This window comes from Indicator indicator, chromosome 1 (genome assembly GCF_027791375.1).
Source record: "Indicator indicator isolate 239-I01 chromosome 1, UM_Iind_1.1, whole genome shotgun sequence".
NCBI lineage: Eukaryota > Metazoa > Chordata > Aves > Piciformes > Indicatoridae > Indicator > Indicator indicator.
The window spans coordinates 46,251,423-46,275,444 of NC_072010.1; positions in this window are offsets into that span (position 1 = coordinate 46,251,423).

Consider the following 24,022-nt stretch of genomic DNA (forward strand, 5'->3'; position numbering starts at 1 on the left):
TTCATTGTGGGGACACTTCAGACTTAAAGACTGTAGTGGCTGTGCCCATAACAGGAAGAAATGAAACATTCCTCACAAAGCTATATGAGTCTGTAGCCCAGACCAAACTCTGACTTGTTGCCCCAAGCCCTGGGACTGCTGTCTTACTAGATGCTTCTTTAGATTGTGCCAAATCCAAACGCGTTCCATGAAGACTCTTCTAGAAATGTATATTTAGGCAGGGGATGATTCCAAACTTTGATACAAGACCTTTTTTCCCAGATTGTTGTTCAATTATGTATCTAAGTCATCATCAAAGCATCTAAATGTTAGAACTTGTCACAATATTTAGAAAGATGTACTTGATATCTTTATGTTTCTTCATGTTAGGCTGTCTGAATCCACAGGCTGCAACTTTTATAAAAAAACAAACCTTTCTCTGACTGAGTCATGGGTCTGCCTTCTGTGGAAGCAAATACTTCTTGGTGGTAAGACTTTCCTACGCTTTGACTACTTGGCTTGCATATCTCACGACACCCAAAATGGTTGGTTTCTCATGAAAAACCCAATGTTTCAAATTCATTAAAATCCCCTTGATTCTCATTCTCACTAGTAATTCCAATGAAGAAAGGCCATCAGTGAAGGTCTGGATTCCTGAAAATGTAGAACAGATGCTTACAATAAGCAGATATCACCCTGTGTAGCTGCATATGCAGTTGGCAGCTATACATCTTATGTATACTGTAGGATGTAGTCTTAAAATAAGAGATAGATCATGAATTAAGATACAAACATTTGAAACTGATACTGCTATAAGTGGAAACCAGCCAACTCTAGGTATTAAATTCACAGATCTTACAAAAAAACCCCAAACTCCTCTTTTCATCAATCATTTTAAAAATGCATTTTGGATGTGTTACATGTCATGTATTTTTGTTCTATTACCAAAATGCACTGTTTCCTGCACTTGGAAATGTGTTCAGTCTTTTCCTGTTTAACAGTGTCAGAGGTTTACTTTAAAAATTAAATCAGGTCCAAAGTCAAGTAGTCCTTTTGACTGCAGAGATCATTCATGTGCCCTGTGCATTACACAAAGAAGCTGTTTCCTAAGTTTGGAACTCACAAGACCACCAAGTTGTACATGAATTCTCCTTAGATACTAAACAGAAACTCAGTTGTTTCTTAGCTGAAATGACAGACACCTGAAAAGTCCTCCTTTTGGTTGTTTTTTGTGGGAGTTCCAACTTGATGGACTCACGTTTGAAAATGACATGTGTTACACAAGTAGTGAAATCAATAGTTTGTGTAGCCTGCTAAGACTTACGTGTGAGCTCAGTCCTCCAAGTAGCTCTGGGGCATCAAAGACACATTGATGGAAGGTGCACAGTAAAGGACCTGAAGATTTCATTTCAGGAGGAAGGGAAGCAGTAAATCTATGACTAATCCTTTTCAAAGACTAGTAGCTGAACTTAAAGATATTCCATCAGCATCGTCATGGAAAGACAGTCTTCCATCAAGCAGACTTTCACTAGATATGCAGCAGGAGTAGACACAAATTACTTGCTAGTAAAATTAACTTGCCATTCCATTCTTGCTCGAGTAAGAACTGATCATGTATAACAAAATAATGAAATACTTACTGGCCTAACTAGTGAAAAGCATATTTGGTCATACTCATTTGGTCACATGCAGATATGATAAAATCCCATTTTTTTAAATTACTGTAAGAAATATATACTTGGATGTCCAAATCAGACAAACCAGACAGAAAGAGCTAAATGGCTACAAGAAACTAAAACCCATAATGCAAATAAAATTGTTCTGTCCTTAAATATTTGTTGTGAATAAATATTAATTATTCACATACCAGTTGTTAAGCGAAGAGACTACATATTTTTGTACCTTTCTATGAGTCTGTCACTAAACCAACAACTGAGTCAAGGAGAAATTCAGTAGTGAAAAATGATTTCCCCTAAATTGTTCTGCAAGGAGAAGCTCCTCAGCAATATCACAGAATCACAGAATCACAGAATCAACCAGGTTGGATCATCAAGTCCAACCCATTACCTAATACCTAACACCTCCTGACAACTAAACCATGGCTCCAAGTGCCACATCCAATCTTTTTTTAAACACCTCCAAGGATGGTGACTCCAACACCTCCCCAGGCAGCCCATTCCAATGGCCAGTTACTCTTTCTGTGAAGAACTTTATCTTCACCTCAAGCCTAAACTTCCCCTCACACAGCTTGAGACTGTGTCCTCTTGTTCTGCCACTGATCGCCTGGGAGAAGAGACCAACCCCCAGCTGTCTATAACCTCCTTTCAGGTAGTTGTAGCGAGCAATAAGGTCTCCCCTGAGCCTCCTCTTCTCCAGGCTAAACAACCCCAGCTCCCTCAACCTCTCCTCATAGGGCTTGTGCTCCAGACCCCTCACCAGCCTCATTGCCCTTCTCTGGACACTTTCAAGTATCTCAGTGTCCTTCTTAAATTGGGGAGCCCAGAACTTGACACAGTACTCAAGGTGTGGCCTAACCAGTGCTGAGTATAGGGGCAGAATGACTTCCCTGCTCCTGCTGGCCACACTATATCTGATGCAGGCCAGGATGCCATTGGCCTTCTTCGCCACTTGGGCACACTGCTGGCTCATGTTCAGTCAGCTGTCAACCAGTACCTCAAGGTCCCTTTCTGCCTGGCTGCTCTCCAGCCACTCCAACACCATATAAGAGTCTGGCACAGGACATCTGACTGTTTTTTCAGACAAACGGAAGAGCTAGCCCATGCACTACTTTGTAAGTGAAAAGCATCACCCTACTTACTACTCTACAGAAGACGGAGCAGAAAAATTCACAAATAAAGGCACCTAAATGTAGGTATCTGTATGTAGGTATCTGTATGTAGGTATCTACCTGTGAATTGGATGTCTGAGCTGCCATTGTAATCAATAGAGAGTCACAGTTCAATTTGGTTGTGTGTAAACAGTTGTCCAGGGAATTTGAAGTGCTAAGGCTATCCCACTCAGCCTCTAGCAGACATTTCAAGCAGGTATGTATGTCCTGTACCCACCAGCCCTGTGAAGGAGTCCATAATATGCACATGAGAATAGCAACTTCTGTTTGGGAAAATTAATTGAATCCCAGGGCTGCATCAAGAGCAGCAGTAGCTGATATCTACAACCCCAGACTTAGCCCACCTTGCAAGACAATTCAGTGCCTGCAGTATGGAGACCAGTTCCACCTTAGAGGAGGGACTCATTTTCCTAAATGTGGGCATCTAACACTACTTCTGAAGCTTATCCATAACGTACATGCAGCACTGGTAGATAGGACACAAGGTTTACATGAGAGCTTCAGTCTTCTGGATAAGCACCTAGAGGCCAGGCAGGACAGCTGACTGCAGGATATCTTACAATGCACACATGCAACAAAGGAATCCCACCAGAGCTCTTTGCCTTGTATGATCATAATTTCTTTTCTGCATTGTCTGGCAGTGGCTGAACTACTTCTTGCTCCCTAGACAGGGTACTTCTAGCAGGTGACTGAAAAAAATTGGGAAGGATACATTTGTTTTTCTCAGTTAATGATGATGGCTCTATTCTCCTCTGACATTACTGCAGAGCAATGCCAAAGAAATGTATCATCCATATACCTGGCACAGTCAACACTGACAATTTTAGTTCTGATTAAGTCAAATTGATATGCTGGGCCTTGCCTCTGCCCTTTCCATGCTGAGAAAGCAAGGCAGCTAAATTACTGCAAAATTTCCCAATGTAGAAAACTGACAGTTATGCTTGTACAAGATTTTAATTGATTTCTGCTGCCAGTGAGAGGTACTGAAATCAAGTTTTGCAGCTCAAAGGAATTAACTGAAATAGTTATCTCTGATGCCAGCATATCAAGTGGCAGAACATTTCCCATTCAAAATGAAGTGTCCTGTGAAGAAGGCAGCCTACATTTGACCTTTCTGTGTAGGCATGATAATCTAAATTTCACATCTGTATGTCTGAAAGTAAAGAGCATTTTGAAGCCTAGCATATACACCTTGTCTACACATGGCTGTCATCATAGCCTGTAATTAATTTAATTTGTTAAGGGATAAAGTAACTTCAATGACAATTTGCAGTATAAGCTTGCTCTGGGAGGCACAGCATAGTGTTAATTTCCTCTCTCATAACTGAGAATTCCAGAATCACTAGCTGCCAGTATTGAAAAAATTTGCATGAAAAGATAAAGGGTGAGAGATCTGTCAGAGCCAACTGCATAAGTAGGGGTTGATCCTAATATCTGTATGAATGTAAACTATCTCTAAGCAGTTAGCAACACTGTTTTATTTGTTCAGCTTTCCTGTTCTCATCTTGTGGCATAAAAATGGCAAGGATGACCTTCCACTTAACCTGTATGAGGCAAGACAAACGTTGTTCACAAGTTTTCATCCACCTCTCTATGAGTCTTCCCTGGACTTGTACACCATACTAGAGACTAAAATCCTAAATCTTTTAGTCATACCTTGCAGATACTTAAGACAAACCCATCACAGAAAATGAAGCTTATAAGGAACTTTTTCGCCCCCCCCTTCCCACCTACTTTGGAAGAGACTAATTTTCAAGCATAGTAAGTGTATGAACTGGGAATGATCCAACAGAAACAGGAGGATACATCCCATACATGTGATTCTTGATCACAGACACATGGCATTTAGGATTACTTTATCTTCAAGTTCTGTACAGCAAAACTAACTGCAGTAAATCATAGATAATAAGATGATTTCTCTAGCATCTGTTGTTTCTGAAAAAAAGCTACATTACGAGGCCCCAGTCAGAAAATTACAAGAGAAAAACTGCAGGTTGTATGTCAAAAGTCTGATAGTTTTGCAGGCAATAAGTACATGTTAGCTACACTCTGATGCAATGCGTATTTATCGAAGAGAAATATTTTCTTAACCCTGACAGCAATGGGATCCTTGAACACAGCATCACCTGAAACATTTCTTCTTCCAGCTCCTGAGCTTCTTAGATAAGAAACAAAGGTCTCTGGTCCTTGAGACAGGAGCCAGTAAGAGATGGTTTTCTTCAACTGGCATACAAAATGGTTCACTCCTTCCCAACTTGCCAACACAAGTAGTCTTTTATACACAAGGAATGGCATATTTTAAGCTCTGGGATTGCCTGTGAGTGCACTATACCAGCACCAGGTACATGGGAAAGGGAGTTGCAAGCATGGCACTGCCCAGGTACTGCTTTGGGAGAGCATCATGGAGACAGGAACACTCCAGCCGTGCCCTCCTGGTAAAAAAACATTGACATTTCTTCCTATGCTGTCCTCTCCACAAAATTTTCTCATACACCCAAACATGCAGTCGGAGAGCCACTTTGTAACTAACAAACTTAAATGGCTGAGGTGGGTTGAGTCTCCACAGGAGTCCCTCAACTGCCTCTCTCTCTCCATTCAGTAGGCAATTATGAAAGACAATTTCACTAGGCACTGAAAACTGAAACGGGAGTTTGTAGAGACACTCTGCAGTATACACCTCTCTCTCCACAACCTCTCTTCTTCCACACTATTCTTCTTCCCTTGAACATGGTCCAAAATTGCTACCTCAAGCTAACAATGGGATTTGCTGCTTGAGAACTGAAAACCTCAGAAGCTGAGATATAGAGTAGCTTCCTTCACTGCCAGAGATAGAGTGACTGGAAAACTCCTGATATTGTTGTGTTGTAGATCAGGCTGTTCTGCTTCCATTAATGTAACAATACCAATGAATTTGCTTCTATCCCTCCTTTTCAGATACTTTATGAACAATCCAGTGATAAAAAAAATATTTTTTCCCCACATCTTGCATCTCTGTCAATGCTTACATTTCAGTAATAGAAAAGAAGATAACAATTCTGATTTTTAAAATATTTCAGTGGAATGCAGAGATCAAATGGAGAAAACTTAACACATGATTCATAAAAGCAGTGCTTGTGACTGGACTTGAAAGTTTGGTGATCAGTACCCAGTCCTGAGAACAAATTCAACACTGACTTTTTTTTTAAATTTTATTTTTCACATTCATTGCACACTAGATAGAATTTCATTACTGCAGTACATGAGTTTGTCTTGACAGTGTGCACATTTGCATCACCTATGTCATTTAGCATAGCCCAGCATAAGGACCTTTCTTTCCCCAGATCAAGTTCAAGTACTTTACATGCAACTTTACTGAGTCTCTCATTAAGTCCACAACAGAAGTTCTCTATTGGTACTCTATCCATACCACACATTTTCTCTGAGAATTTCCTCTGAGGAACAATGCCTCTGTATATAAATGTGGTAGTTTTAAGCTGTGCCTAGAAAATTTTCTACAGATCTTGAACAGAAAGTAGTAGAATGTAAATAAATTACCATTGGATGTAAAAAGGAAAATAATGATAAGGGCTAAATAATCCCATTGGTCTGACTACTAACAAAGCTAGTTGTATAAACTAACTTTCTCTCTTTTTGCTTCCTTCACTGTAGCAGATACTAGCTCTGGCTTCTGCTGGTTTTGCTGACCTTGGCTTCATTGCTTTCTTGTGGCTAAGTACTAACAAACAGCTCCCTCTGCTTTTCTCCTTTCTTCTCTTGCACCATGTAAGGGGGAACCCAGAGGAAGGGAGCAGGAAGGGGAATCTGTTGGTAGCCCCCTGCTTTTGTCCAGGGGGGTTCTCGTGTTGTTTATAAATTGTATATATAAGTACGTACTGTATATTTTGTACATATTAATTGTATTTCATATTTTAGTTTGTAGTTTTGCTTGTAAAAATACAGCTTCATTTGCTTTCTAACTGAGCTGGTCTGGCAATTTTATCTTGGGGGGTAATTTTAACCCACCACAATAAATTAGCTACCTTCTATCTCAGATTTACGCTTAGGTCTCCACAAAGTAATGAAGGCAAAAAAAAACATACATAGTGGGTAGAGGAACATTCTCACAGCAACTTTTTTACTTGGCTTTTCTATGTGTTGTAACATCATCTCATCTAGAGAAGCAGCCAGCCCTTCCTCCAGTCTTGATTTCTTTGTGATCTGATGATACAAAGCACTTCATTGTTCACAGAAATGGTAGGGAAAAAGTATAAAAGAAGAATATATCTAGAGATGGCATGAAAGAATTCATTCCATCTCTGTAAGGTGGATGGAAATGATGGATATAGGAACTAGCATTTCAGAAAATTAGTTCACTGCACTATTCTATTGAACCATATCCAGACCATTACAGCCCTGCTTCAAGTGAAATCCTTGTAGCTCAAGATGTCATGCTAATAAATGAGATTTTTAATTAGGAAACTGTTAAGGAATTATCGAAGAGATGAAGATAGGGTCTGTTTTGGCTATGCTGTAAATACAGCTCTGAGTGGAAGGAATACAGGGGGTTAAAATCACTAGTATATATCTTTTACACATACCATCTCCTCATGCACACTGAGTTGTCACTGGAGGAGCTATATTATTACTTGGACTAGATGAGAACAGATTCTTATTGCCCCAAGCTTGCACCAGTCACAGTAGATGCACTATGCTTTGTGTAGCAGGCTCAGTACCCTATCAATATCATGTTATTCCCTTTGTCTACTGCCACATTTTATTGCTGAGATCCCTGCTGCTAGCAATCTAGGAGCACTAATGGAAACACTGAGTTCTGTCATGGCCCTGAAGTGCTAATTCTCAAGTCCTTAATTTTGTATTCAAACTTGTTTTGCCCTGATGAATTGACTTCATTAAATTGGTTATTTTAGTTACTTTATTCAAATTTCCAAAAGTCTTCAAAGCTTCCAGTGGTGAAGTCAGTTTTGCCCAAAAAATGGTTTGAAAGGGTATCACGTTTCAGGTGACAGCAATGAAGCTGATTGTGGCAAGCATAGATAAAGTCCATCAGTGTTGGAATTAATGACACAGGATAAATAAGAGTGGGTTGTGTAAGCCATAAAGCCAAGAATCATAAAGCAAATATAAAATCAAAGTGACATGTTGCATATCCACACAAATATGTATAATACATTTCCAAGACACTGTGAAGTGGGAGGTTATATTTATGACCCCACAGCATCTCCCATAAAACTACATAATTCCTAAAAGCAGTGGGCTTTTACATTTTGAAGACAGGTACAGGACTTTGGAGAACATTAAGGATTAGAAAGAGAATTAATTACTCCTACACCCCATCAAGATCACAGAATCACAGAAACATTCAGGTTGGAAGAGACCCTCAGGATCACCAAGTCCAACCGATAGTCGTCCTCTACAAGGTTCACCCCTAAACCATATCCCTAAGCACCACATCCAAATGACCTTTAAACACATCCAGGGTTGCTGACTCAACCACTTCCCTGGGCAGCTCATTCCAAAGCCTGACCACTCTTTCTGTGAAAAATACTTTCCTAATGTCCAGCCTAAACCTACCCAGTCAGAACTTGAGGCCATTCCCTCCTGTTCTATCACTGGGAGAAGAGACCAGCACCAACCTCTCTACAATGTCCTTTCAGGTAATTGTAGACAGCAATGAGGTCTCCCCCCAGCCTCCCCTTTTTCAAACTAAACAGCCCCAGCTCCCTCAGTCGCTCTTTGTAAGATTTATTCTCCAGGCCCTTCACCAGCTTCATTGCCCTCCTCTGCACTCACTCCAGCACCTCAACATCTCTCTGGGTGGGTATTGAGGTTACCAGAGAAACAGGATGTGGGTGTTGGAACAAGATATTTCTGCCATTGACAAGAGATTCTGTGGAGCTCAGGCAAAATATTGGTACTACTGTCAAATAAAATGACTTCAGAAAGAGCCACCTATATTTAAACAGTAAGCTAAGGGTTGTCCCATCTTCCTTTCTACTACTGAAACCATGTTTTGTTTTACAGGCCTAAAGTTTCTCAAATAAATCATTAAAAATCTGCATTAAAGATGCTGTCTACATTGTGTCAGAGAAGAGAGTTCTTTGATTTCACTGTATGTTTGTGCTCTTGAAGATACTTCACTCTTGAGAAAAGCCAGGTAGTTAATTTTTAAAATGAGAATCTCCTTTCAAGCACACTGTCTTTCCTTGTAAACAAAACAGACCACTTAACTACCTCACTAACTACCTCACTGTATGCCTTTTTCTGAGGCATTTAATTTAAAAGTATTACCAAGTAATGAACGGCATAAGGCTGGAGTATTTTGTTATGTACAACATCTTGTCAATAAAAGACACTCTAACTTACCTTGTAACAACAATATAGTGAGATAAGTAATAAATTATAACAGCATGAGTCAAAAAATAACTAGTAAATAAATAGGTGAAAGAAATGTTCAAGGTCTAAGGGAGGCAGATTGAATACCACTCTTTTATCTTTCAGCCCTTGTAATTAAATACCCAGAGTCACCTAAAGGAATATGCATGGCTTCAAAGAAATGCTGCATTTCTCATCCTCAATGAGATATTGCAATAATGTGATAAACATATTAGCAGAAGGTTTCCAAAAGCAAGAAGGGAAATGGGAAATATAAAGGATATAAAGGAATAACATCCAGCCACCAGTAGCTCATAAAATCCTCCTAAAATATCTAATGGATTCTTTCCTTGTGCTACATACTACAAGTAAAGATAGCAGCTGCAGGTGCAGAGTCGATGGCTGCATTCAGGTGTCAGATGCAAGATTTTAAACTAAAGAGAATGAGGTTTTAAAATCAAAAGAGAGTGAATTTCTCTGAATTCAGTGACTGCAAAGCAGCAAGTATGTCATTCAGAAGATCTAAAGATACCTCTTTTACAGCTGTTGCTTTTAACATAAAGTACATGATCGATGCAGCATTTTTCTCTCTGTCTCCATCCTCCTGTCCTGTTTTCCCCTATCTCACCTCACACAGGTTTATAGGATCCTCTGACTAGGTGCATCTGCAATTTGTGCCAAAGTGATGTTGTTTAGAAATTCAGGTGACCATGCAGACTCCTTCTCCCCTCAATACATTAAAGATAATTATTGTCTTTAATTTCTATTCTTCAGTTTATATGAAATCTCTCTGTTCCTCTTGGATGACCACAAATCATTGCATATCACACTAATACATGGGAATGAGACAAATGTCCATTTAAGCATCTCTTAATATTCCTGGAACAGCTGAATTCTGCACTTGAGCCTTTCATAGAACTGAAATATGATGGGAATGAGTATGGCATATGTGACTGCTCATTTTGTAGAGCCAAGATGGAAATGTACACTGATTTGGAGATTTCAGCATTTCAAAATTCATGGAAAAAAAAACAAAACCACAAAATTTCTCAATGAAGAGTTCAATTAGACTTTGGCTTACCCCTGAAGGTCAGTTTCCTTTCTGTTTCTGGATTTACAGAAAGAAAACTGTAACTAATACAAGACAAATGGACAAAAGTAGATAGTCTTGTTTTCAGACACATCTCCTTATAGAGTTAATGCAGCTCACATTGCACCTCACAATCAGACCCTACTGTTACAGATACCTCTTAAACCTTTCTCCTGCTTTACTGCATAGTTGAAAGTAACAGAAATATAGTTGAACTGGAACTCTAAGTTTAATACTGCTGTCTAATACTACTGTTCAGAAGACACTGCTTGAGCTTTAAAAGCTTTACTTTTTCTGCCTTTTACTTATTTTGCATGATTTTTGACCAACCTTCATCTCTTTTCATGTCACCTAGCTGGTTTCTCCCTTCTCCCAGAATAAATGAGGGATTCTTTTCCAAAGCAAAGACTTTGTATCCTGCAGCTTGCTCTGGGCTATATCTCATCAGATGATAATATGGGCATGTTTATACACTCCTGAACCATCTGCACGCTTAGTAAGATAATAAAAGTTCAGGAATCTACTAACAAGGTAAGTTGTTTGTAAAAATTAAAAACATATGGCATCTTAATTGTTATCATATTAAAAACAAAATAAAACAAAACCAACCAACCAACAAACAAAAAAAACCCCAACAACAAAATACCACCAGAAAAAAATTTTTAAAAAAACCCCAACTCCCCAAAAACCCCAAAACCAACAAACAACAAAACAACCAAAAACCAACCAGCCAACCAACCAAAAAACCCAGTAGATCCAGACCTGGCAAAGATTAATTTCATCTGCTATAATTCGTCTGTGATTTCTAGGCAACAATAATATGGGAAGAGGACCAGTAGCTGCACCAGCAGATATGGTCTAGGTTCAATCTAACAGTGACATACTGGCCCAGCTTCACAGAGTATTCAATCAGATTGCACTTCTGCGTATCAGTACAGAATCTTCTCCACACTGTGCAATGGAGATGCTTCACACAGAGTGAATCTTGTAAGACCCAAATTCATGTACTTTCCCAGTCTGGGAGCAGCTACTGCCATGGCTAAAACATCTCAGAAAAGCCTCTGAGCAATGAAATTATGGGATATCCAGGGCAGGACATTCTCATCCTCCTGGTGAACTGTAGTATAACAGTGAGGAGGTAAAAACTTAAGGTACTAGAAAGAGAGAAGAGGGAATTTTATGCAAATTTTAGGCCACAGGCTTGGATCTGCAGGCAGAACTAAGCTCCAAGTGCAGGTCCCTCTAAGATTCATGCATTTTGCATTACACTTTCAGTGGATGAAGACAAAAAGTGTCTTCTGAGTGCTCTGATCTTAGGCTATTATGCCAAAGACTTCCACCATCACTACTTCCTTACAGGCTGCATGAGAAAACCAGATGAGCAGTATTTTCCCTCTGCACATATCAGAAAGACCTTTTTCATTCTCTTGACTAGGTACAATGCTTGCTTTAGGAGGCTTTTAGGTGAAGCTGCTTAAGTTTGCTTCACATCAAGAACCCAGGCATGTAGACTGCATCACAGTTGTACTTTTCAAACCTTTTTCAGTAACACTAAGCCCCAAACTCTCTCCTTCTACACAGGCTTTTCTCATATCACCAGACATCTTAGAACAGCATAACTGAAGCAGATGGTGGATGTAAAAGAAAGAAAAATCAATGTATGCAAATAAGAACTGTTAAAATAATGAATATTAAAAAATATTGCCTGCTTGTGTGAATTAGGTTATTTAGCTCTTCATAATAGCACATGCTCCATCATATCCAAATGATACTTCACACAGCATGGCAAGGTGGATGCATTTTCCTCATGTAATTTGAATGACAATATTACAGTATCACAGTACCTTAGAGGTTGGAAGGAACCTCCAGAGATCATCAGGTCCCACCCCCCTGCCAAAAGCAGGATCACCTGGGGTAGTCCACACAGGAATGCATCCAAGCAGGTTCTGAATGTGTGCAGAGAAGGAGACTCCACAACCTTCACACCACCATAGCCATTAAACCAAGTTCCTATGTGATTTTTGAACACCTTCAGGAATGCTGACTTCACCACTTGCCTGGGCAGCCTGTTCCAATGCCTGATCACTCTTTCAGAAAATAATTTTTTCCTGAGATCCATTCTAAATCTCCTCTGGTGATACTTGAGGCCATTTCCTCTTGTCCTACCACTTGATACTAGGGACAAGAGACCAGCACCCACCTCACTACAGCAACCTGTCAGGTAGAGAGCAATGAGCCTCAGCCTCCTCTTCTCCAGACTAAACAATCCCAGCTCCTTCAGCCACTCCTCACAAATGTAACACTGCAGTGTTTCTATAAAGACTTTTCATACAATTTCAGTTAAAATGTTACACTGTCTTTAGATCGCATTTGGCCAGCACAAAGAATGTGGAAAATTTACTATGCCACACAAAAATAATAACAAACTTGAATCCAGAAGAGCGCTGCACTTTTACTTCTAAATACTTCTTGATAACTAAGAATTATTAGAACTTCACATTTCTCATTTTTCTTATTTTAAATCACTTTTTAATCCCTTTCATTTCTATTGTTCTTGTTCAACAGAATAATGACTGTGGTATTAATACCAGATACTTAAGGTTCCAGCTAACAACGACTTTTACAGCAGTATCATTAAGGAAATGAATAGCCTTGAGTTCTGCATTTCAGATAATATCATTCTTAGCAATGTATGATTTCTGGCATGAACTTGAGATACATTTTCTATTCCTAAGGAAAAAAAATGGTGATTCTCATTCACATTAACATTTTGAAGTTTCTAAGAAATGTTTGTAAATTAGGGATAAATAGTTACATTATGCGAATTTTTCAGATTTTCTCAGAGACTTTTAGATCATGAAACAAGTTACACTGATTCCCATATTAATTCTTTTCCAGAAACAGTTGTTATTACAATGGATTTTTTATTATTTTGGCTGTCCATTAGAAATCCATAATAAATAATAAATTCTAGATAGTAAATTATATCTCTCCTTGAAGAATCTCTTGTACGTGAATTCTCTTTGCAATGGTTTAGTAGGTTCACAGGGGAAGGGCCAAAAAACCCAAACAATTTCTTCACCTGCAGAGGATCTGTAGAGTCATCCAGTAGATGAAATATGTTTTGTGGCCCTTTGCATAACCCTTTTCACATCCTGCAGGAGAAGGAAAAACCTCCAGAAGGAGCTTTCTTTATCCTAAGATTTATCACTGCAAAACCAATCAAATTCTTGGATACCGAAGCTTGCTCAGAATCTTGTGCCTCCCCTTTCATAATCAATGAAAGGTACAGCATGAAGGGAGATCCAATGGGGGTTTAAATGCATCCAGTATTTCAGGAGTTATGAGATTCACAGATTGCCTTGGGTTGGAAGGGACCCTTAAAGGTCATCTTGTTCAACCTTTCTGCAAATCATTATTAGTGTCTTTAGAGATCATTATTAGTGTCCCATGGGACCTGGGATTCCACATATATTTTTTTTATGAAGCCTGCCATCTGCTATAGCATTAAGCTCCACTGTCTCATATTTTATTCTAATAGAATCAAGAGGAAAATCCTCAAAGGGTAGTAATAGGAACATCAACATTTACCAGGCCTCTTTTTCCTGTGCATTTGAGTCTTAGGGTTGCTTAGGAGTTCTGATAAAATATTTTTATTCATTTTTAAGACATTCACATTTTTTTCACACATGAATTCACACCTGTTCAGCAATATATATTCTCAATCTGCAAGCTTTCTGTTAGTGAGGACTGATACACGGTCTCCTCAGTCTATATAGAAGGCACCTGTAGGTCTTACAGATAACTAGATTCCTCTGCTTTTGACTCTAATTCAGATTAAATGGTCAGTGAGTTCACTGCTCAGAAGCTGATAACCAGAGAGACTGTGGTCAGGTAAGCCTAATTCTTTAGGCATCAGACTAAGAATGTTAACATTGTTTAAAGTTTAACAAAAACCTTTGAGAATATGAATACTATCAACCATTTCAGATGCTTCCATAAACCAACAGAAAACTCAGACCAATAATTAGGAACTTTGTTTCCTTGCAGGTTGTGTTAGAAAGAAGAAAAAAAAAGAACAAAACTAAAAACCATTTCCTTTACAAATTTCACACAGTCTGCTTTCCTCTTCAGATGATTTTACTGTGAAGAACATAATGTCTAAATTTGCTTTGATCTCTTCTGTAGTGCCCTTAAGAATTCAGAGGTAAAAAACAGATCTTTGGTTCTCTGAAAACTGATATTGTTAGGAAAAGTACAGCAAATGGTACTGAATACCAAATTAATTAATACAGAGAGGATGGTACTGCCTGTGACATTTGTTGGTTCATTAGAATCTTCATGGTTAATCATTGAGCTGTCACAATAGAAAATTTAGGTGCCTCCTTTACCTAAAGAGTATACCAATTATTTATCATACAAGCCAGTAACTTAACTTGTGTTTATGATGATGGAAAAATTGTCTTTTGGAGGACTTTATAATCAAAGATTAGAAGTAGAGGCTTTCTTTGTAGCTAGAAATTAAAGAAACATATTACCACATATGCTAACATTGTGGGAACAGTTAACGCTTATGTATGAAGTTGGGGCTGATATAGGTGACAACAAAATGTACATATAAAAAATCATTTAGGTGTTTTGATGTTTTTCAAGTGTCTGCTTAGTTGTTCAGCTACACAACACTGCCTGCTCACCAGCAGGCAATACAACCATGAAATACTACTTCATTGTCTGTGATACTTACTAACACTGAGCCTGGGTAGTATTCAATGATCATGACATTAAATTTTTTATTCTAGTGTCATTAGTTCCAAGTCTGTGACATTCACAGAAATGTCATTTCTGTGACTTCACAATTCTGTAATGTATTACAAATTGCACCCAGCACTTTTCTGGAAATGTCAAATTTCCTGTTTCTGCAACATATTGTATCAGACTGAATTGCAATATAGAGATGGGGAAAGCTGCCTGTTCCTCGCATGTGGAAAAGACACCATTGCTAGAAACAATTAGGCATTTGTCTGATAACCTGTAAAATGTCCTCACAGTTATTAGCTTGTTTGAAATGGAGAAGAAATCTCTGGTTTCACAGAATCAATAAGGTTGGAAAAGACCTCAAGGATCATCAAAGTCCAATATTCCATAACCAGGAAAAATTTCTTGAAAGTTACACAGTTGGACTGACAACATTCAGTGCTTTATGTATATGAACCTGTATGCTAATTTATCTTTGTTTTTTTTTCTGTGGGTCAGAGAGTTGGATACCTACCTAACAAGTGTAAATGTTTTACTTCGTAGGTGTAATGCCTACTTATTTAAATGTATAAACCTGTAAGAAGCCTATAAAGGTGGCCTTCAGTTGTTCCCTTCTTTGGGGAATTCAATAAAACTGTGATTTGGTTAGAGATCCATATTCGTGTCACTGACTTTGCCTGTCTCTCCAGTCTCCAGCCACATACTCACTTAAATCTTTATGCCCACCAGGTACTTTGCCAGAAGCAGCAGTGAAACCCAGAAAAGGAACAAGAATTGAAATTCTGCTTTTCCACATACTTATACTTCTCTTAGGGCTAAAACACAAGGAGATGAAAAAAAAAAAGTCAACCACTAACAAAATAGACAAGGACAAAGCTTTGAAGAGATAACATTTATGAAATAAATACCAGCAAGAATGCTTGAACTTGACCGTATGGCTAAAACGACTGAAGAGTAACCAGCATCTAAACATCATTCAGCTCTTGAGATCACTCCAGCCTTTTTTAGTTGGTTATTAGCTTTGAAGTCAAACCTCTTTTGAAGCTGTACAAAAGACCTTAGACTTGTCACAAAGTCCTCTCTAGCTTTTCTGTTTTCTCTTGGAATTACATTTGAAAAGACAGGAGACTCACAAGTCTTCTTTCAGCAACAGTGTTATCACAATGGAAAGAAACTCCACAACTGTACATAGTCCATCCAATACTAAGGCCTCTGTCTAGACATCATATGTTTTTTTTTCCATATTGCAACAAATTATTAAGGAGAACTTTTCTAAGGCTCCATCATTTTTACATTGCAAAATAAGGCAGACTTGTAGATAGAAAAAGAATCTCGCTTGTGACATCTAAGCAAAGCAGTGAGATGAAAGAATAGGATTTAAGCTAAGGATTTACTAAAGATACAACTAAAAAACAAAGAATAGGGTTTAAGCTAAGGATTTACTGAAGATACAACTAAAAAACAAAGAATAGGGTTTAAGCTAAGGATTTACTGAAGATACAACTAAAGATACTAAAGACTTAGCTTGTATGATAGACACTTATATAGCAATCTTATGAGTGATCTTATGAGTGAGCTGCACTTGCTTGACTGAACTTATGTCCTGGGACTCATACTTATGAAAACTGTCATAATGTTTCAAATGGGTACAGTTATCTACACCTCCAATCTGCTTATTCCTTATATCCTGCATTGTACCAAGACAACTTCTTCCCTGCAGTTTTCCTGACCTCAAACATACAGCATTGGTTAAAACAATGTCTTTTGATCCTGAACATCATCAATCAAGCTAAATAAGTTAAGTTCCATAAATCTAAGACAGCAGCTCTAGCTTTTCAGATAACTTGGATTTCATTCACTCTGAAAAAATAGGATTATACCTAATACCAACCTGCCTCAAGATAAAAATAACAGTTCAAATACATCCATTCTTTTTTCTTTTTTCCTTTTGACAATACAGCTGAGAAACAGACTTATTAATTTTACAGATATGGATCACTTGGGGCCTGACCACAGAAGACGTAGAAAAGTCTCCCTGTAACATCTTTGGAGCTTTGGGCTTTTGGGATAGATACTTATCCTTTCTTTTCCTGAAAACCACAATATTCTCTGTTTAGATAATTTCTTTTATCAACAACTAGCTGCTCATATAGCCTCATGTCTGTATGCAGCTGACATAAAAAATCAGGAGAAAAAAATCCAAAATATTAGTAACTCTGAAAGAATTAAATAAATGAAATTTAAGTTTGTGTGTCACTGCTGATAGTAACAATAATAGCTGAAAGGAAGAATTAAAGTTTACAGCAATGCACAGCTTTTGATACTGTCTCCCATAACATTCTCATAGCAAAGCTCTGCAGATGTGGCATAGATGGTTGGTCAGTGAGGTGGATTGCAAACTGGCTCCACAACAGAGTTCAGAAGGTCGTCATCAGTAGCACAGAGTCAGCTTGGAGGCCTGTGGCAAGTGGTGTCCCCCAGGGATCAGTACTGGGTCCAGTTTTGTTCAATATCTTTATCAATTACCTGGATGAGGGCATTGAGTGCACCCTCAGCAAGTTCACTGATGATACAAAACTGGGGGGGTTGGCTGACACCTGTCAGGCTGTGCAGCCATCCAACGTGACCTGGACAGGCTGGAGAGCTGGGTGCAGGCAAACCTCATGAAGTTTAATAAGGACAAGTGCAAGGTTCTGCATCTGGGGAGGAATAATAACAGGCACCAGTACAGGTTAGGGGCTGCCCTGCTGGAAAGCAGCTCCACAGAGAAAGACCTTGGAGTGCTGGTGGACAGCAAGTTCTCCATGGAACAACAATGTGCTCTTGTGGCCAAGAAAGCCAATGGGATCCTGGGGTGCATCAAGGACCTGCTAGTCCAGTAGGTCGAGGGAAGTTCTTCTACCTCTCTACTCTGCCCTGATGAGACCACACCTGGAATACTGTGTCCAGTTTTGGGCTCCCCAGTTCAAGAAATATAGAGAACTGCTGGAGAAAATCCAATGGAGAGCCACAAAGACGATTAGGAGACTTGAGCATCTCCCCTATGAAGAGAGACTGAGATCCCTGGGGCTGTTTAGTCTTGAGAAGAGAAGAGTGAGAGGGGATCTGATCAATGTCTATAAATATCTGAGGGGTGGGTGTCAAGTGGAGGAGGTCAGTCTCTTCTTGGTGGTTCACACTAATAAGACAAGAAACAATGTGTTCAAACTTGAACGTAGAAGATTTCACCTCAACATGAGGAGAAACTTCTTTACAGTGAGAGTGATGGAGCACTGGAACTGACTGCCCAGAGAGGTTGCAGAATGTCCTCTGAAGACTTTCAAGACCCACTTGGATACATTCCTGTGTGGACTACCCTAAGTGATCATTCTTTGGCAGGGGGGTTGAACCTGATGATCTTTTGAGGTCCCTTCCAACCTCTAATATATTGTGATACACAGCTAGGATCCAGGCCCATCGAGATGGCGAAGTTCTGAGGGTAAGCTAATGACTTGAGTAATATAATATTTGAGCACTGATTGAAATAGAGGGAAAGTCACTTTATGGTCAGAACACTTAGCAACTACCTAACTATGACAGATAACGATGAAACACAGGAATTAAAAAGATACGGCTAGTGACTTCCTTCACATTTATCAGTATCTCTGCTTTAATACAGTATTCAGACTTAGGTGCTCCAGCAGCTCTGACAGCGTTAGACAAAGATTTTACCACTGAAAAACTGCTCAGCTGCTATCAAAGCAAGTCAAAGCTTTATGCTATTTGTCCATCTGGTACACCATGTCGTTCAAAAGGATTCTAATTATCATTCCTTATTTCAATGTCACTTTTCCTTCTCTTTGCATTGAATATCTTCAGATTCTCATTTTCTTTGTGACTGTTGGGACTGTTCTTGGATTGCAGAACTGTGAAAAATGGAGTTACCAAAAGATTTTAAGATATTTCGCAGTGAACTTATGTATGCATTTTTCATAATGTTAGTTATGGCAGAAGTCATATTCCAAACAGAGAAGACAGACAAGAGAGAAAGAGTGCAGTATCTCATCTATGTGTGTAAACTAAAACAGAGAGGGATGAAGTAACGGTCATAAAATTCGCAAGAAAGCATAGCTATAACTTAAATCCATCTCTCCTGAGTTTTAATTCATTACCTTCACAAAGTTTTCTTCACTCGCAAACTGATATTTGCCATTTCTGCTTTCATCTGAGCAACCTTCAATTAGAAGTTTTATACAGTGTCAGAATCTGCCAAAAGTCACGTTCAATGTTCTTTCACAGTTTTGAGCTGGTTTTCCTGGGTTTGTGCATCCTCCAATGTTATCCAAAGACTTTCCTCTTATAAATATATTTGGAAAGTGAAAATGCCAGATCCTGAGAATGCTCTGAGAAAGTCAATTGCTGTTCAAGCACATTTGGGCAAAGGCCTCACGAACTCTGGCTCTTCTCTCTGTCTATGACTTACTATGTCTATTTTGCATTCTTGGAGACAAGAAAGAGCATACTAAATTCTAATATGGTTGCTTATTTCTGAGAATAAGCTTTGCAACAGCTACAGGCAGTTTAACATCTCATCAATTTACCAGTGCTGTTTTCCTTGAACATGTTGGTCCATCGGTTGTGTCCATTCATGGATTCACTTCCATCTTGGTCACAGATCAAGGATTCTGTGTTTCCCCTGATGTCAGAATCTCTTAGTGGGCCTGACTGATATTTGCTGCCTAGAACAACTTTCATGATGGTTACCTGCTGTGGGTCAATGAAACAGAGTGCAGGAAGATTCCTTGGTGGTTAATAGATGAAGTGCATGTGAGGCTTGCTGTTTTTCAGATAAAGCAAAATGACTTTGTAGCCTTTCCCTCATCATGTGGTATCCCATGCATACATTGCATAGACAAACTGAAGATTCATCTTGTAATAGATTCATTGAGTACTGCAAAGGAATAAGCAGGACACATACAGGACCAAATGTCTATGTATATTCACCTCATCACAAATGGATATGTATAACTCAGTTGAGGAAGTATATCTTTGAGGAGTGTACCTTTTCACTCATAGGATGGACAAGCTCCTTGATCTTTAGCTATGTTTGAAGGCTTTTGGGGAAGAGGACAAGAAATGGGCTGGAGACTAGACCCATTGTGCTGGTGAATGGTATCTTGCTGGGAGGTCAGGTTTATGCTGCAGATCTACGCTGTGGAGCAATTCCTACAAACAAGGACCATAGTACTATGGAACTTAAAAACTGAATGCGAATTAATCCCTTCAGCTCAGTCTTCCTTCAGCAGTTTCTTTGAGCATTTGTGCAGAGTTCAGCAATTCATTTTCATGAATATACATAACTATAACTAAATAGATCTATGTATTAACCAAGCTGTTCATTTACAGTAGGAGAGAGAAAAAAAGCACAAAAGAAATTTATCGGAAATATAGGCAACTCCAGCTAACAGCAAAAAACAGGATCCTTGCCTCTGTACCCTGTGCTGCCTTTCTAACCAGCTTAAATTCAACCTCTTCTCAAGTGGTGGGATCTACAGACATTTTAGTGACTCTCAGTACCACAACACAGAAGACTCAAGTGGACCTTTCTGGGACCCAAATCCAAAGTTTTATCTACAGACATATCCAAAAATTACTTTAATGGGAAGAATGTGTTCTGTGAAAATCTACAAGTTAGGTGAGCTTCTGTTGTGCTTACTGATAGTAAAAAGACAGCACAGATCAGACCGTCAGATTTAGCTGTCTTCACCCTCCAATCTGCTAGCACTACCCCAACCAACTTTGAAGCCTCATGTGACTTCATATACACCCTAGCCACACCTGAGGACATAAACAATTCGCTCTGTGTTTCATGAGTTGACAACACCTTTGTGTTGAACTGCAACCATCATCACATTATTTTAGACACTTTGGAGTAAATCTAAAAAAAATAATTAAAAAACATTCATACAACACAACAGTTATGACTTCACATCACTAGAGAATCCCCAGGGCTGAGGGCTACGCCTTGTGAAGATGACTGTTCAGTGTGTTAATTGGCCTCAAGGCCAAAGCAAGCTGTTTTATCATTTAAGTTTTTTGTTACGGATAAACCTAGGGATAGGGATTGCCATGATACATTAAATCCAGTCTCCTTCTATTACAAGCATCATGGATGTTCAGTCTAGAAGTTTCAACTTCCACTTCATCTGCTAACACTCTGTCAAAACACACCATAAATTCCTAAAACAAATCTTATACCTTCAAGACATGTACTGGGTGCAGCTGCCCTGGTGTTGGCAGCAATGGGCTGCAGGGGCAGCCTCTGTGAGGAGAGGCCAGGGCTGCCCATCCTGGACACAGCTAGTTCCATGCCACTAGGACCCACTCACTTCAGGGCTTGGCTGAACTCCTCAGCCAAGCTGATGGCACCTCAGGGAAAGTGTGTTCAAGAAACTGTAAAAAATGCTGCCTGACAGCAAGGAATGAGGGAAAAGATACGAGAGAACCAGCTCTGCAAACCCCAAGATCAGACAAGATGATGGAAGAGGAGGTGGTCCATGGTGGAGCAGATGGCCACCGCAGTCCATGGAAGATCCACACCTGGACAATTCTTCTTTTTTTAACTGCAGCCTGTGGAGAGCCCACACTGAAACACAGGGAAAACTGTGAGGAGGAAGCAGCAACAGAGAGAAACTGCTATACACTGACCATTACCCACAACCCCTCTACTGCTCAAAGGAGTTAGTGGTGTAATTTTAATGTTTATCTTTTTGTTTCCCACTAGCCAAAATAATAATTAAATATTATTTTAATTGTTAATAAGCTGATGTTCCCTAAGTTGAAGCCATTTTGCCCATGATGGTAATTCATAAACAATCTCTCTGTCTCTGGCTCAACCCATGGGCTTTTTTATTTCTTTTCTTCCTATTACCTTTCTTCATCCTGCTATTGGCAGGGTAAAAGTGGCTAGGTGTTGCTTGCTAGCCAAGGCAGATCTGCCAGAGTTCAAAGCACCAGAAGGAATGATATACGAGCAAAAGAAATTGAAGACTTCACCAGTGTCTGAAGCTAGTTAAAAAGAGACCCAAGTGACCAATCTGAAATGAACCATGGCCTATGCCAAAGAGGAATCTCAAAAAACAAAGTTAAGGCAGCAATGTTCACTGCCAGTTAGGATGAGAATTAAAGTCTTTCTTACTCCAAATCTTATGATTACATTAATCCTGAATATGTGAACAAGACACATGCCATGGTTTTCAGATTTCTAGTACTGTGTTGAGGGCTGGCACATATGATCAATATCCCAGCTGGCACCTCTGATCAATATCCCATCTCTGGCCATAGCGTGTCACCATTGTCTCAAAGGAAGAGGAAAAACACTTAAAGAAGCCAAAATACTCATCAAAGAAGAGGAGAATGTGAGGAGGAAACCTCCCAGCCTTTGAAACACAGAAGCAAAACTCCATTGAATGAAACTAACAATAAAGAACAGGATACAGCAAACACCATTGCAAACAGAAGTCAAATGTCTGATTATTTTTCAATGCACCATCAAACAAATAACAAACTGTGACTTACATTATTTAATTGTTTTCAAAGGGTTCATAGGCATGGCATTGATGAATGTTACAGAGGTCCTCTGTAGTACAAAGTTGTTAATTGTGTGTGTAAATATTTAATTAACATTCAGCAAGGATATGAAGTATTTCAGTGGTAGCAGGCAGTTTATTTGCTCTGAAGGTACCTTAGTTTGTCTGTATTTTAATTTCAAACTCTTGTCAGACATTGATTTCCTTTGGATACCAGTAAGATAAATAAAGCTGTTAACTAAATGAGACATTTCTTGTCATTCAAAATTTATATATTGAACTGCAGGGCTTTTTGTATTTGCTGCCAAACATGGCCAATACTAAAAAAAAATCTCTATGATATTTGCTTCTAATAAACACTAACTAGAATTAAATAAGGAGATAAACAAAAATTCCCAGAGAAGGAGCTTTTCTATAGCAAAGGGAATGAATGGCAATGTCTGATTTTGGATACTTCAAAAATAATAACAATTTAGATCATGGGAGACTTGTTTGAACTTATCTTTGCTGGAAAAACTACACTATACATTTGCATTGGTGAAGAAATCACATCTGCTATTCTTATGCAGATTAATACATATCTAATTTTCCATGTTTTTCAGGGTTGGGTGTTTTTGACACACTGAACAGAATACTGTTCATAATAGGGGTTGCTTTTTATAATTAGGGGTTGCTTTTTGCAATTAGAGGTGGAATTAGATATTCTGAGGCATAAACTACATAAAATAATAACTATTCCAAATGTTCATAAAGTTGAAAACATTTGATTGCTTTGGGAAAAAAAATAATCAGTATATTTGAAAAGAATAACAGGATAATCAAGCAAGTCATGTTTTTACTATTCCAGGATAAGAGCATTTTGGGTTTCCAGCACAGAAGGCAATTTATGGATCATCCGTCTATTATTCTTAGAAGCAAAAGGAAAAAATACTTTTGTCTAGAGACAATAGTCTTGATTCTAGTATTTTGAAGCAATAAAAATATATGCAAGTCTAGTTTACGTTTGTGCATTTTTTTTACTATTGGCAGCATTTTAGAATCCCAGCTTACTGCTTACAAGTATTATTTGCATGTATCAGTTCAATAAACAGACATCTGGCTGATAAATCAGCCTGCTCTTTTGGAGGTGCCAAATGCAGCTTTTAGAACTAGTAAATATATGGTTATTATGTTTACAAGATCCGTAACAGGTCCTCAGAGTTCACAAGATTTGTCATTTGTGAATAATTGTTTTTGAAGTGGAGGTCAAGAACTGAAGCCAGAAATAAATTGATGTTGGTTATGGTTCATAAACAAGACTCCCTTGCCATGCTAACTTGACTGTCCCTATTATTTCCTTTAGTTTACTTTTAATCTTGTTCAATTAAAGTGACTGCAGTGAAATTGAAAGACTGACTGGGTTCAAGGAGA